The sequence below is a fragment of the Myotis davidii genome, unplaced genomic scaffold, assembly GCF_000327345.1.
Source record: "Myotis davidii unplaced genomic scaffold, ASM32734v1 scaffold560, whole genome shotgun sequence".
Classification (NCBI taxonomy): Eukaryota; Metazoa; Chordata; class Mammalia; order Chiroptera; family Vespertilionidae; genus Myotis; species Myotis davidii.
Window position 1 is genome coordinate 590,411 of NW_006294418.1, and position 15,994 is coordinate 606,404.

Genomic DNA, 15,994 nt, shown 5'->3' on the forward strand with positions numbered 1-15,994 from the left:
AAACATTTTTGCCAATTGTCAAACAGGCTTCATTAATTAATTCATTCATTCACTACTTATTGATTATATGATATATAACACACTGTGCCAGGTATGCCATGATGATCACAAGTTTCATCCTGGGTTGACAGTCTATTGGAGAGACAATCACATCCATCATAGACTGATAAACAGAAAAATGGATGAAAGGAACTTTGTGCTATGACAGGATTACTAAGGACACTGGACCCATCAGGGATATTACTAAAGGGTTCCTCAATGAGGCAATACAAGTTGAGTTCTGACTTGTTAGCATGTAACTTAATGTAAATTACCTAGAGAACTTGTTAGAATGTAGATCCCGATTCAGAAAATCTGGGAAGGTGCATGAGAGTCTGCATTTCTAACGAGCCCACAGATGAGGCCCATGCTGATTATTCAAGTACCTCACTTTGAGTAGCAGTGATTTTTGGAGGAGAGGGATAAATGAAAACTATAGTTTCCATTAGCAGTTCATCCTCTGTAGCTGCAAACTTTATAGACCTTGGGTCCCCATCTCTTCTGCTACTGGTAGATCTGTGCCCTTACAAATTTAAACGGCAAAACTTAAAGTAGGCACATCTAAATCTTTTTGTAAGAAGGAAAATCATGACTGGTTAATTTTAGAATTTTTTTTTTAAAGAGACATTGGTAATCTGTAACCTTTTAACACTTCATGTCACTTCCAAACTGTGAATGGGTTCCAAGAATCATACGTGCATAGGTCCTGAACTGTGTTGCTTTCCCCATAGCCCCAGGTGCCAGGTTGTGGTGAAATGAGAACAAACCTCACAACTTTAATATGGCCTGTTATTTGATTTTCAATAAATGTAGAAGACACAGACTATATAGTATGAGCATTGGTATTTTCTCATACTTTGAGGTATTGGATAGGCCTCTTTTATATCCCTAATATTTCCCTCTGAAATCTTAATTTAACAATATATTAATAGGCTATGTTAAAAACTAAAGAAATGAACAAAAAGCTTCCAGAAACAATCAGCATATAAACAAATAAATAAATTTTCATGATAATTTTATTTAGGATGGAAATGCTTAATATTGGCTTGTTTAAAGTCCCTGAAATAAAAATATTAGCAATGATTCACTTAGAATAACATGTGGTACTTTGTAACAGATTAAAAAAAAGTAATTCTATTACAATTACAACGTGATGTAGGTAGTTTTTAAAATCCATAGTAAACAGACTGAAAAGGAACAGTGATTTTTTTATGATAGGCATTATAGAGTAGTACACTGATTATAGAGTTTGCCAAATAAAGATCCAGCCCATGTTTGTATTTAGTCCTTAAAATAAGCACCACAACATTTTTGCTCTCTCACTGATTTATATCTTCATGAATTTACCTGATCTTATCATAAGGTTATTCATTTCAATTTTATTACTCAATATTCACACTCAAGATACCAATGTCTAGACAGGTCTTATCAAATAGTGTATGCTTTTCGTAGTTCATAGTCCCCAATTTAGAAGCATATTTATTTTAAAGATTACGCTTTTTACTTTAATTTACCCTCTGCCTATTTTCACCCACATAGAGCCTTCCAGTTTTCTTTTCTGGTAGCAAAGGGTACCTTGATTGATAGAATTCAATTGCTGGGTTGAAATAATGCAGCTGGCTTTTATCTTACATGAGTATGTCTTTTTATTAGTTTTACCTATTACATGAGAAAGAATGTGACAAAAAAATGTAATGATCTTAGATATCCCACCTGGGCTCATAATGCTGTCTAGGTTATAGAATATTGACTTTGCAGGAGAGAATGAGGATTCTAAGAGTTACAATAGAGATATGAGTAAAAGTATAAAATGAGTTCAGTGTAAACATGCTACTCATTAATTCTAAACAAGATCAGTGTGACTGGAAATCATGCACTTGACCACATATGCTAATAAAAGATTAAAATGTGTTAACATTATCCTAATATATAAAAACCCAGGGTCTGTAACATCCAAAACAACCAAAGGCTCGACCTACTGGAAATCAGTGCAGGGTGGCCATAGCGACCAGCACTGGCTGCAATCATTGAGGGTCCCCCAACCTAGCACTGGCTGCGATCATTGAGCCCCCCTGCCCCAACCTAGCACTGACTGCTGAGCGGGCTGTGGTCAGGTCCAAAGAGATGCCTGAAGAGGAAAGCAGGGTCTGATCCGCAGCCTCCATGGCAGCACTTGCCTTTCTCTTTCGCTCTGGGCCTGGCCAGCAGCCGTGCCTCTCTTTCTCTTGGGCCTCCACTGGGACTGCTGATCAGCCCTGCGTCTCTGATCAGGCCCATTGATAGGCTAGGAGATACTGACTGGCATAGAAACTGACCAATCAGAATCAAATCTGGGTGAACTGCGAAGGCAGAACCTAAGGTGGAGGCTGAGGAGGGGTTTTAAGGGCAACAGTTATTTGGTGTAAGGTGTAAGAAAGCAGTTTAATTTGTAATGACCAATTTGGCAGTATAGTGCATATGCCTGACTATCAGTCCAGATATAGGGATTATGTATTTTTGTCTGCCAAGAGCATCTCCTCCTGCTGCACACTACCCCCCCCCCCATTTAAGCAATTCTATCCTATATAATCTATCTATACTACTAAGAGGGTAATATGCTAATTAGACTGAGTTGACCAGCCATCTTCTGGACGTCTGAATTCCTTGTGGACAAAGCCATGGTGGTGGGGGCCAAGACAGAGGCTGTTAGCGGTGATCAGGCTGTCAGGGGAAGGAAGTTGGGGGAGAGATCAGGCTGCCAGGGGAGGGCCATTAGGGGCAAGATCAGGCTGGCAGGGGAGGCCAGTTAGGAGTGATCAGGCAGGTAAGCAGAGGCAGTTAGGGGCAATCAGGCAGGCAGGCAGGTGAGTGGTTAGGAGCCAGCAGTCTCAGATTGTGAGAGGCATGTCTGACCACAGTTGGACATCCCCCAAGGGGTCCCTGATTGGAGAGGGTGCAGGCTGGGCTGAGGGAACCCCCCTTCTGTGCATGAATTTTGTGCACCAGGCTACTAGTTTATACCTATAAAAATCTTTAAATTTGATGTAATCACAATACCTCCAGCAATTTTTACAGAGTAGAAAGAGTCACAAAGTAAGTGTTAAACCAAGTACCTAGATCCCAGTCTGTAAATTTACATAACAGAAGTCTGACCACATTCATATTCTGCCATCTAATGATAATAAATATATACTAATTAAGCTGAGAAGCAGAAATAATGGTGGTTGACAAGCTACTGTGCAGTATAGGAGTTAAAAATATAATATTTTATGACAAACTGTTTGGTTCACATCCACAATCTGCTACTTACTAGCTATGTGAGCTACCTTGAAGAGTTTGCTTGACCTTTCTAAGTCTCAGTTTAAAGTGATTATCGAAATATTAAACTTACAAAACTTTCAGGAAAAATTAGATAGTGTTATTAAAGTACCAAGTACATTCTGATTCTTGGTAAATAATAACTGATTTCCTGAAAATATAGTTGTTACCTGTATAGGATTTTTTAAGGTATATTATAGCACCTGGAATTTTCTTGAGTCTATGGAATTAGCTAGTGATAATTGCTCATTTTTATGATGTACAAGGATCTGGAGACCTAGGTGCATTATCCATGACTAGAATATAATGATGGTTAAAATGTTAGAATCAGAGTGGAGACTTACCTATGACTTGTACTTATGAGCTGGATGATCTTAAAAAAGTAACTAAACTTATTTAGAAGCTATTTTTTTCTTTCAGAGCCAGAATGAAGTTACCAGTTTTTCCTACCTCATGGGATTATTGGAAGGATTGAATGGGAGAATATTATAAAGCATCTGCACAATTCTTGGTACATGTAAAGCTAGTCAATAATATAAGTAAAACTCTAGTCTTCAATGTTTAGGATTTAGTGGTTAGGATAAAAAGTGATCTATATTTTTCCAAGCAAATGTAGAGAACAGATAATGAATCAAAAAAATTCAACAGGAGGAAAATAGGCAGAACTGCCTGCCTTGCTCATAATTTTTTGTAAAATGTCAATTATAATGAAACTTCTGTGAGCAAGATATTTTTCTATTTCTTGATGGATCTTTCAAAGGTTATATATATGTACTAGAGGCCTGGTGCACGAATTCGTGCACAGGTGGGGTCCCTAGGCCTGGTTGGAGATTGCTATGACAGGGGAAATACAGGGTTCAGTTGAAAATAATATTAGTGGGGCTTCTTTTGGAAAAGTTCCTTAAATAAAGTGTATTTAAGGTGAGACATACATGTTAACTAGGAAATTACCAGGCAGAGTGGAGGGAAAGAACGGTCCATATAGAGAAACAATATGTAAAAAAGATCCAAGTTGAGAAAGAGCACAGCATAATGAAGGACTTAACTAAGGGAAGTTTGGCTTGACTAAAACATAGATTGTGAGGAAGAAAAGAACATGCTAGACAAGCTCATAAACTATGTTAAGAAATTTAGAAAGTATCTTGAAGGTTTTAAGGAATCACGGTCACATTTATGTCCCATTTCAGCATTTTTTTTAAACACAAGTCCTCCTTAGATTACAGTGAGTATCTGAAATTTACCTTGGGTTTTAGGCAAGAAAAAATTCTTTCAATGGTGCAAACTAATTTTATTGAAATCAGTAGCAGTCAATATGGCAATCGCTTGCTGACTCCTTGACATCTCTTTAGCAGTAGATTCCTCTGATCACTAACACTACCTTTATCTGTTGAAGTGAGGCATTAGATTCTCTAAGACAGTAGTAAATTAGCTTTTACTTTATCTTTATGGGAAAGCAATTTCTAGATGTCTAACCTCCTGAGCCAACTCCTGTTAAGAGGTAAATTCCAAGCAACTACCCCCAACTTCCGTATGAGGGAAGGAAAAAAATAAAAACAACTAAACAAACAAACAAACAAACAAAAAATTTGTGGGACATCTGGCCTCTAAATCCTTCCAAACTTAATTTTCTATTGCTGACTTTATAAGACTTCTTTAAAGCACAGCTTTCTAGTAGTGAGCTGTGCTGCTCCATGAGATTAGCTGAATTTGTTCTTGTACTAAGTTCTCTGCAAAGTTAAGCACAAAGGAGCATGACCTGTGATTTAGGAGCTCACCTAAGGTCCTAAAAAAGTTAGAATAGTTTAAAGGTGTAAAACTGAATGTAGACTAAAAAGACTTTACTGATAAGCTAACCTAACCCCTCATTTAAAAATGAGGACACAGAGGCCAAGAATTGTGAAGTGTACCATAGTCCTTCTATAAGTTAGGCTATACCAAACTGCAGTCAATATTTAAATAATATTGAATTACCCAATAACTTTTCTAAAAAGCCATGCTTCCTCTCTAAAAATAACACCCAACATTTATTGAGAACTTCCTATGTGCAAGTCAAACTGCCTCTTAAGTAGTGAAATTTTAGTCTTAACAATAGCTATAAGATATAAGAATTTTCATTATCCACATTTTATATGTGAAGAACTTAGGCACAGAGCAATTGATTTACTGAGGTAACAGAGATACTTTATTGTTTAAAAAGGCAGCTAATCCAGGATCTAACATTATAATGATATTATTCTGTTACTACCTGCAGAGTTTAAGCTCAGTAGTTTAAATCACTAGAATGTTAGCTACTTGAAGATAGAGGTTTTGTACTATTTTGTTCAGTACTGGTTGTTTACTTAAGGCCTAGACGAGTGATTATGATAACTGCTCAATACATGATTGTTTATTGAATTGACATGGCTGTATATAAAATAGCATTAAGTATGAACTGAAGTGCTTTATAATTCTTGGATTCAGAAGAGTTCTGGGGACAATTATTTTTTAATAAAAAATATAAAAGTCAACTATCTATTAAGTACAACATGAAAACAGTCTATGGTTAACATTAAGGATAGGATTTTAATTTTGCTAATGTAGGCTATTAAATTCAGTTCACATGTACTTTTCTCAAAAAGGCATTCTGTGAGACCTGTTTCTGTATTAGGTCCTGAACTTTAGTCTTAAAATACCATCATTCCCTAATCTTTTTCATCAATGGTTTTAATTATATGGTAATGTATCTACACTAATAAAAGAAAAACATGCAAATTAACCATCACTCCATCACTCTGCTATGCCCACAAGCCACGCCCACCAACCAATCAGGCGCGAGTATGCAAGTTAACCCAAATAAGATGGCGGTGGCCACGGAGCTGGAGCAAGCAGGAGGCTTGGGTTTCCCCCGGCAATGGAGGAAGCCAAGCTTCTCGCCTGCCCTGGCCAGCCCTGGGCTCCACTCAAGGCTACAAAGTTTTAATTATAGAAGATAAATAAATCCCAGATACCTGCTTCCAGCCCACCCTAGCCTCCACTCAAGGAGGTGCTGAAAAAAAAGAAAAGAAAAAATGGAGAGGCTGGGAGCTTGCTTTGCTGGGGGGAGGGGGGTGGCCAGCCTAAAAATGTCCAACAGCCCCTCACCGAGACTGCCCAGGCACCCCAGTGGGGACGCCAACCCTGAAGAGGGTGCAGGCAGCCTGAAAACAGCCATCAGCTCCTCACCCAGGTTGGCCAGGCACCCCAGCAGGACCCCCACCCTGATCCTCAGAGCTGAGCAGCTGCCAGCACAGCTGCTAGCACAGCGGTGGTGGTGGAAGCCTCTTCCTCCTCCTCAGCAGCGCTAAGGATGTCCAACTGCAGCTTAGGCCTGCTCCTCACTGGCAAGTGGATATCTCACGAGGGCTGCCGGGCTGCCAGAGGGATGTCTGACTGCCAGCTTAGGTTCGATCCCCCGGGGAGTGGGCCTAAGCCAGCTGGTGGACATCCCCCAAGGGGTCCCAGACTGCAAGAGGGCACAGGCCAGGCTGAGGGACCCCCTCCCCCACGAGTGTACACGTTTTTGTCCACCGGGCCTCTAGTATAGTTATATTTGAACATTTACTCCCTCACAAATTTTTAAGAGCAGTGAACATGACTCTTTTCTTCACTAGTTTTCAGTCATAAAGCAGTTACTAAATTAGTAGGTCTTAACTAAATGAATGACCAGAAATAAATGACTGTGTGAAACATTTGGTGGTTTATAGTAAAGAACTCAGCCTTGTCCAAAAAAAGATTTCAAGTTTGCCCTTGTCGTCCAGGAGGAAATCTATACTATAACTGACAGGAGGGTCTATTTAGGGCAGGAGTGGTTACTTCAGAAAGACTTATTATGTGATTTAGGGTGGAATTTGAATTTTATGGTATCTGTTGACCTGGAGTTTGATTTCAACCACTTTGGCAGTCAATAATTCAAAACTCTGTAATAATGATCCAATGAAAATTATGGACACTGAAGATCAAGTGAGCTTTCAATGCTTTGCTGTCGCACATTGATACTGGGAGGGTCAACTTTACAGGGGAGGACAGCATTTGGAATCTTCCCAAATCTACTCTGAGTCTCTTCCTTTGCCTGATTTTCTTCTAAAGCCTTTCCCTCTAATATATTGTAACTGTGAGTATAATAGCTTTTAGAGAGTTATGTGAGTCCTTATTGTGAATTATTGAAATGGAGAGTGGTTTTGAAAAGCTCTCAAACTTGCAGTTAGTGTCAGAGTGAGAGTGGTCTTATGGAGGTGTGCCCTCAACCTTCACAGCTTGGATAACTCCAGAATCAAAATTATTCTTGCAAGGCAGTGGTCGGGGCAGATAGACATCCTTATGGTAAACTTGGCCTTTTAAAATATGTGTGTTTTAACTCTGGGGCAGTTGTGTAAGCTCTTGGGTTTCAATTTCAGTATCTGTAATTTTAAAATTGCACTAGAGTACCACATAAGGTTATTTTAAAGTATATATATTAAGAAATGATTGATTGTCCTAATTATAGAATATCTAGGTACCATATGATAAGAAATATAATAATACTATTTATTTCAAATGTGTGACCCTTTCTAAGAACTGGTACTTAAAATTTAATGATCATAATAACTTTTATATAGCTTTGTAATTTAGATGGACTTTCTTTAGTGAGAGTAAAATTTCCAGTTAGCTATGAATTTAAACCATTTAATCCATTTACAGAATCATAGGTCATTGAACTGTCATCCATCTTCCTCCCCTCTGGCAATGGTTATATGTAAAATATATTCAAAAGAGAATGAATACCATTTTTATGTATTTCCAAATAAATAAAATTTTAAAACTTAGCTGATAAAATTCATTCTCTAAGTAAACATCATTTAACATCCCTGTGCCTATTACCTAATTAGTTAAAAAGTAAGAGTAATAATAATACCTATGACATGTGGTTTCATCAGAATGTTTAGTTGGTGGGCCCCACACTTCAATGTTTTTAAAGCTTCATAGGTAATTCAGTAGGCAGCATGGCTTTGGAGAATGCTCTACATACCAACAGATGTCCAAAGACTCAGAAAATCCCCAGGTCATTTGAGCAAATTCATACAAATTTTAACATTTATTTCTCTTGCCTTCTAGTCAATTGAGGTTACATTTTGGTCTGGGGCCAGATCTGAATATAGGAAAGCAGTTCTCTGGAACTCACTGTATGAAATGGGATTCTAACTGAGTAAGTGGAAGCCAATCAATAGCATTATATGATGTTTGAAAAAAAGATTATTCTACTGGAAGGAACTCAATAAAAATGAGTCATAAAAATAAGAATTTTTCAATGTTTATTATTCTCCAAGTGAAAAGAGGGTCTTGGAATCATTGGTATAAATGGGAGGTAGATGTTGTTGTAGAGGGAGGGGTTTTATGTAGCTGAGAAGAACCATTACTCCGTTTTTTTAAAAAAAATTTATTTAGTTATATTATAATCTATTAGGGTTTCTTTGTTATCACTTATTTAACTTAACAGAGATTTTAACATTAGTCAAGGTATGCCAGAGATAAAAGACTATTCTGAACACTAAAAATATATGTTTATATAAATAATGCACTAGCATCTGGTTTTATACGTTGAACTCTTAAAAGGTAATGCTTATAATAACAGAGTCAATTATATGGAATAAACCTAAGGACTATACCCAGAGCCATACTGATACCAAGATGCTGTGTCACTTGTGAAGCCCAGTGTGGTAAACCACCCCTACCTTCCAAATTATCTCTACGTAACTCTCAATAAAGGCATACTGGTTGAAATCTAATTCTATAGTATATAGTGTCTCAATGTGTTTCCAAGTGTATATAATATCTCAATGAGGCATACTTTATTCTTATTTTTTAAATAAAAAAAGCTGATACCTACAGAAATTAAAGGACTTGCCACCACGACAAAACAAGTGGCCAATTTGGGTCTATAATAGCTTACTTCTTGAACAGTGCTATTGCCCCAGGGGTATTTCAAGGTTATTCATTACAGACATACGTTGACGTGGACGCTTGCTTGTTTCGATATACTTCACACTTGCAGATATGTGAGTAGCCTACAAATGTTGTCAGGGTCCCATACTTCTCAGTGGCTTAATCATCAAGCCTCCGTGAAGCAATTTAGTAGCCTAAGAAAATAGACCATTTCTGGAAAAGTAATTAAAATTCTTACCTATTTGAAGTCCAATATAGTTGGGGGTATTAGTCCCTAAGTTTGTGCTGATTTGCTTGGCTGGATATAAAGAGGAAAAAACAAACAAAAAAACCCCCACAAAAACAGCTACACCCATTATAAAACTAAGCCAAAAAATCATATACATAAACAAAACAAAAATAAAAGTACATTACTGGGGTGGAAAAAATCAAAAGAGTTTGAAAATAAAACTGTCAGCAACTCCTAGGAAAATTTTAGTCCAGCAATCTCTCATAAGTAGGAGAAAAATGTTGTGTCAATTAAGCTTTTTCATCCTTTTAAATATTTGGTGTTTGAAATATAATAAATACTTAGAAATAATAGCAATGCAAAGGTTAGACATGTTAACTAAAAGAAACAACAACAACACCCCAATTTATTCATAAACAGGAATACAATTAGAACTTTTGTTGAGGTATACAAAGTCAGTCGGTTCCCAGAATATTTTATTTCCTCAATATACCCCCAAAATTATTCTTGTTCTGCAGATTATATAATTAATTCTTCCATACTTGTAACTCTCCTTTTCCTAACTGTTCACTTTGGTCATATAATGTATTAATTATATTGAAATATAGGAGAGTCCTACTGTTATCAGAAAAGCCTTTTCCTTTTTAATATCACATGCTGACTTCCAGCATTTATTTCATTTTCTACCTACTCTTCTTCAAAACCTTTACAACCAAACCAAATGTGTAAAACTAAATAACTGTAACACCCACCAATATCAAATCTATTTGGATTGAGTGTATCACATGAGTTAAGCACTTCATATTAAATGGCTTAGGACTACCTAAAAACTGCCAGTTTATAAATTAAGAAAATAATACAAAACAATAACTCAATTTTTACCACACACTTTAATTGAAGAAGCAGAAGAGACGGACATATAATGAATGCCAAGAATTTAGTGAATGGCTTTATCTCTCTAGTAATCTAAATGTCACCAAGGGATGTTTGCTAAAGAAAAAAAAGTTCAACATGTTCCATATTCATCTCAATATCTATATGATAATTATAGGTCCACTAGTGACCTGGTGTGCAAAATTGCACAGCCCCGCCCATCTGTGCATGCCCCGCCCACCTGCCTCCTGCCCCGCCTTGACACCCTAACCTCTCCACCCAGAGCTCCAGTGCGCCTGCCCGCCTCAACCCCTCTGGCCTTCTCTGGCCACTTCAAGCCCCGCCCTTAGTTCCACGAGTTGCCTCAGGCTGGTCCCACCTCTTCCAGGTGCTTCCCTGCTTCTGCCCTGCCTCAGGAGCAACATGGGGGCTCCGCCCCATCATGGCGCAGGAGGAGAGCGTGGAAGCCTCCCGCCTGCTGCGGAGTTTCCAGTGCCGCTTCCTGGTAGCACGCAGGCTGCACTCCTTCCCCTGGCAGGTGGTCAGCAGGTGCACTGAGTGCTAGCAGTGGGTGGTGAAGGACAGGTGAGGGGGGCACTAAGGGCTCTCACCTCCACCCTCCCTGCCATGGGATGGTCCCACCTCCTCCAGGCACCTCCCGCTTCCACCCCATCTCCAGAGCAACGCAGCGGCTCCACCCTGCTGTGCCGACAGCCTCCTCCTGAACAGTCATTACAGTGTGAGGGCATCACGGCCATTAGCATATTAGCTCTTTATTATATAGGATATTTTTAGAAGTGAAGGCTCAAAAGTGGAATTACATGTTTTTTACAATAGATATTGACACTTTCTTGGATCACAAGAGATAGTAGACTTGGCATTTTTGGCTGCCAAGGATATGTATATTCCTCAGTACTTTGATAACTTTTTTAACTGGTGAGGTCCCTTTCTTCAGGAACATGTGGCTCCTCAATTAGCCCAGGGTAAAACATGTGATCTGGGCCTAAACTAATTTATACATGACATTCCTCTAGTCATAGTGATTGACAGGAATGCAAACATGAACCGCTGCAAAGAGGACTTGGACCTGAGAAGCCTTGACCGTTGTGCAGCTGGGGTCCAAGAACAGAGCCAACACAGTAGAAAAATTTAGAGATAAACTGGCCCTTGGTGACAACTTTTGAATCCAAACACACCTCTGGATTTCTGACAGCTTGTCAAAAAATTATCTTTCAACCTTAAAACGGTTTGAGCTGACTTTTCTTACAAGCCAGCTATTTCTTATAGCAAAAGTTAGTAAAGCCACATGCACATCTTGATTCTTCAGCTCCACAAACCATCCCAAGCTTTTATTTGTGTCAATATCTATTATAATTTTTACATTTCCAATGACACATCATAATGGATTCAGTGATTTTGTATTTGCTAATTTATTCAGATAATATAAGACTGCTTATTACCAACATTAAAATATATTTTACTGAGCCTGAAAACCACTTAATTGGGTTAACATGTGCTGTTGATATTACACAAATTGATTAAAAACTTGATGTGGGAAAAAAGGCAGACAAATTTTAGAATTATAGAGTATTCTTCCACAATTCCAGCTTATAGCACATTCAACATAGAGTATGCCAAAGAGTTTGTTGCTTTTAAAAAATTTCAATAACTCAATATATCTTTCCCTCACATAGATCTGTATAGCAAGTTTTTACCAAATAATCTTGTTTGTCCCAAAAAATTAAGGCAATGTTTTTTATTGATTATATATGTTCTGGAAACTTTCACATGTATATACTTAACCTTCACTAAAACCTTCCCTAAAGACAATTTGAGATACTATAAATCCTATTATCATTCCAAGCTATCTAATTATGAGGATCAAATCTAAAAACTTGGAGAGACAGGTCCCCTCAAGAACAGCTAACTTCGTGTTGATATCCCTGTACTGATATTGACACCAACAGCCATCAGGATACCATCAATATAACTAGTTATATTCATGAGTATTTCTTCTCTGAGATGTAATCTATTTACTTATTTTTCAGGCTTGTGAAAAGAATTTATAATTCTGCTATAAAAATCAAGTTAAAATAGCTTTATGTACAAGTTTATATTGTAGATGATAAATATATGCATGCACATATACACCAGAGTTTAAGTGCTAAATTAGATTAAAATAAATTATACTGTTTAAAAACGTCAATAGCCTTGATAAAAGTAGAAGCAAATATCATTAACAAAATGTTAGCAAACCATCAGTACATTAAAAGGTTCCTACAGCTCAGTGGTTGAGTATTGACCTATGAACCAGGAGGTTCGATTCCTGGTCAGGGCACATGCTAGGATTGTGGGATCAGTCCCCAGTGGGGAGCATGCAGGAGGCAGTTGATCAATGATTCTCTCTCATCATTAATGTTTCTATCTCCCTCTCCCTCTCCCTTCCTTTCTGAAATCAATAAAAATATGTAGCATAAAAATCTTATAATAATCCATAGGTAGCAAAATATCAGGCATATGTCATAGCAATATCTTTATTGATATAGCCCCTAGGATAATGGAAACTAAGGAGAAAATAAACAAATGGAACTATATCAAAATAAAAAGTTTCTGCACAGAAAAAGAAACCATCAACAAAATAAGAAATCCCACTGCATGAGAGAACATATTTGCCAATGTTATCTTGGATAAGGGTTTAATCTCCAACATTTATAGGGAACTCATACTTCTTAACAAAGGAAGATAAACAACCCAAAAAAACAAACAAACAAACAAAACAGAAAAAGGACCTAAATAGACCTTTTTTGAAAGTGGACATACAGAAGGCCAAGAGACATAAAAACATGCTCAAAGTCACTAATCATCTGAGAGATGCAAAACAAAACAACAATGAGGTACCATTTCATACCTGTCAGAATGGCTATCATCAACAAATCAACAAATGGCAAGTGCTGATGAGGAGAAAAAGGAACCCTCGTGCACTGCCAGTGGGTGTGCAGACTGGTGCAGCCACTGTGGAAAACAGTATGGAGTTTCCTCAAAAAATTAAAAATGGAACTGCCATTTGACCCAATAATCCTACTTCTAAGAATATATCCCAAGAAATCAAAAACCAATCAGAAAGGACATATGCACCCCTATGTTCCTAGCAGCACAATTTACAATAGCTAGGATTTGGAAACAGCCTAAGTTCCCATCAGCAGATGAGTGGATTAAAAAACTGTGGTACTCTTACCATTTACAACAGCATGGATGGACCTAGTGAGCATTATACTAAGCGAAATAAGCCAGTTGGAGAAAGATAAGTATCACATGATCTCACTCACTTGTGGAATATAATGAACAAAAAATAGATCCAGAGACATGGCAGCATCAGACAGACTGTCAAACCTCAGAGGGAAGGCAGGGGAGGGGTATAAGAGATTAACCAAAGGACTTGTATGCATGCATAATAGCAAAACCAATGGACACACATAGTAGGGGAATGAGGGTATGTGCCAGGGGGTGGGAGTGGCTGGGGAGAGGTCAATAGGGAAAAGGGAGACATATGTAATATTTTAAACAATAAAGAGTTTAAATTAAAAATATATAGATATACATATTTTAAAAAGGATCATACACCATGATCAAGTAGGAGTTTTTCAGGGGATGCAAGGATGATTCAACATATGCCAATCATTCCATAGGCTACATCATGTACCAAAATGAAGTATAAAAATCACAAGATTATATCAATAGACTCAAGAAAGCATTTGACAAAATTCAACATTCGTTCATGATTTAAAAAAAAAAAAAACCCTCAACAAGTGCGTATACAGGGAACTACGTCAACGTAATAAAGGCTATATATGACTAGCCCAGAACTAACATCACACTCAATTGTAAAACTTAAAGCTTTTTGTATAAGATCAGGAACAAGACAAGGATGCCCATTCTGGCCACTCTTATGCAACATAATATTAGAAGTCCTAGCAGAATATAGGCAAGAAAAAAACAAACAAAACAAACAACAATAAAAAACTACAGATTAAATGCAATTCTTATCAAAATTCCAATGTCATTTTTCACTGAAAGAACGAACATTCTAAATTTTTATGGAAAAAAAAGACCCCAAATTGCCAAAACAATACTGAGAAAGAACAAAGATAGAAGCATCATGCTTCCTAGTTTCAGGCCATATTACAAAGCTATAGTGATCCAAACAGAATGGAACTGACATAAAAACAAAGATTAATGGAATAGAATGGAGAGCCCATAAATAAACCCATATGTGATCACTTAATTTAAGACAAAGTAGCTAAGAAAATAAAATGGGTAAAGGACAATCTCTTTAATAAATGATGTTGAGAAAACTGGACAGCTATATTTAAAAAAATGAAACTAGAGGACTACTTTACGGCATTCACAAAAGTTAACTCAAAATGGATTAGAGTTGAATGTAAGACCTGAAACCATAAGAAAAACAGTGGTAAAGAAAACAGGTGGTAAACTCTTTGACATTGGTCTTGGCAATGACTTTTTGATCTGATTGCAAAAGCAAAACAAAAGCAAAATAAAAAAGTGGAAGTGCATCAAACTAAGAAGTTTCTCCATAGCAAAGGAAATTATTAATAAATTTAAAAAGCAACATACTGAATGGAAAACATTTGCAACTCATAAATCTGATACGGGGTTAATAATCAAAATATATAAGGAACTCATACTACTCAATAGTAAAATAACGAACAAGATGACTAAAAATGGGCATAGGATTTGAATAGATAGTTATCCAAAGAAGACATACAGATGATCTACAGTTGTTCATTATTACAATAATCAGAAAAATGAAAATCACAACCACAATGAGCTATCACCTCATACCTGTTAGAATGGCTATTAAACAAGACAGGAAATAAGTGTTGGCGAGTATGGGGAGAAAAGGCAACCTTAATGCATTGCTGGTGTGAATGTATACTGGTGTAGCCATCATGGAAATACAGTATGGAGGTTCCTCAAAACATTAACAATAATCCACCATATGACCCAACAAGTCCACTTCTGGATATGTATTTCGAGGAAATGATAACACTCTAAAAGATATCTGAACCTCTCCATGTTTGTTGCAACATTACTTAAAATAGCCAAGACATGGAAATAACGTCAAATGTCACCAGAGAACAAATAGATGAAGAACAAAAAGAATATCACACACACACACATACACTGGAATATTATTCAGTCATAAAACAACAACAACAACCAACAGAAACCCTGCCATTTGTAACAACTTGGATGGATGTTGAGGAAGTTTTGCTAAGTGAAAATAAGTCAGACAGAGGAAGACACATATTATATAATCTCACGTATATGTAAAATCTAAAAAAATAAGCTTATAGACTGGTGGTTGCCAGAGGCACAGTTTGGGGGTTAGGGAAAATGGCGAATGAGGTAAAAAAAAAAAAAAAAAGATACAGACTTCCAGTTATAAAATAAATAAATATCAGGGGCATAATGTACAATATGGTGACTATAGTTAATACATAATATGGTATTGTTTACTTGAAAGATGCTAAGAGAGTAGATCTTAAATGTTCTCATAAATTATTCTATTTTTGTGTGGCAATGAAAAATAATTAGGAT

At 37.1% G+C, this 15,994-nt stretch overlaps 1 long non-coding RNA gene across 3 annotated transcripts in view; it reads left to right on the plus strand.

Moving 5' to 3' along the window:
- Window positions 1-4,088, plus strand: part of LOC107183902 — a 21,862-nt gene extending 17,774 nt beyond the window's left edge. For all 3 annotated transcript variants that reach the window (XR_001514723.1, XR_001514724.1, XR_001514722.1), the window contains one exon: window positions 3,757-4,088. This is a non-coding gene — a long non-coding RNA (uncharacterized LOC107183902). The remainder of the gene's footprint in view (window positions 1-3,756) is intronic.
- The last annotated feature ends 11,906 nt before the right edge of the window (window positions 4,089-15,994 follow it).